At 72.3% G+C, this 672-nt stretch overlaps 1 protein-coding gene across 3 annotated transcripts in view; it reads left to right on the forward strand.

The window, feature by feature from the left end:
• The first annotated feature begins 443 nt into the window (after positions 1-443).
• ZFPM2 (zinc finger protein, FOG family member 2) overlaps positions 444-672 on the forward strand; it is a 314,514-nt gene continuing 314,285 nt past the window's right edge. For all 3 annotated transcript variants that reach the window (XM_074886409.1, XM_074886402.1, XM_074886426.1), the window contains exon 1: positions 444-672. This exon is cut by the window's right edge and continues 323 nt beyond it. The gene's annotated coding sequence lies outside the window, so the exon portion shown is untranslated.

Consider the following 672-nt stretch of genomic DNA (forward strand, 5'->3'; position numbering starts at 1 on the left):
CCTGGGACTCTGCGGGGTCCCCCGCCTCGGGCCCCGCGCGGGAGCCACCGCGGCCCTTCCCACCGGCGGCGCCGAGGCCGAGGCGGCGCGGCGGGGCGCGGGGGCGCCCGGCTCCGCCAGGACAGCCCGGCGGACTCCCTGTGCGGGGCGGGAGGACTCGCGCCGGCTGCCTGGCTGTCACGGAGTTTCTCCGCCCGATCTCCAGCCGTGCTTCTTTCAGGAAAGTTGCAGCTCTCTCCGCCACCAGAAGCCCTGACAGAGCCGGGACGATTGAAGCCTCCCGCCTCGGCACCCCGTGCCCCGCAGGCAGGAGGCGATTTGCATGCGGACTTGTCTCTGGTAGCAGCCACTGCCCGTCAAGCCTGACGGACAAACGCCCCCCTCTTTCCGCCCCCCCGTCCCGGAAAGCCCCTCCCTCGCCCCCTCCCTCGCCGGCACCTCCCGCCGCCTGTCAGTCGGAGCGGAGAGGATCGCATCGCATCGCATCGCTTCGCATCGCATCGCATCGCATCGCGGCGCGGGGAGCGGAGGCGGCACGGCAACGGCAGAGAGCGGGCGAGAGAGGGAGAGAGAGAGCGAGGAGCCGAGCTCTCCCCTCCCTCCCTCCCTCCCTCCTTCCCTCCCTCCCTCCCTTCCTTCCTCCTCTCTCCCTCCCTCCCTCCTTCCCTCCCT

This window comes from Strix uralensis, chromosome 1 (genome assembly GCF_047716275.1).
Source record: "Strix uralensis isolate ZFMK-TIS-50842 chromosome 1, bStrUra1, whole genome shotgun sequence".
In the NCBI taxonomy this organism is placed as follows: domain Eukaryota; kingdom Metazoa; phylum Chordata; class Aves; order Strigiformes; family Strigidae; genus Strix; species Strix uralensis.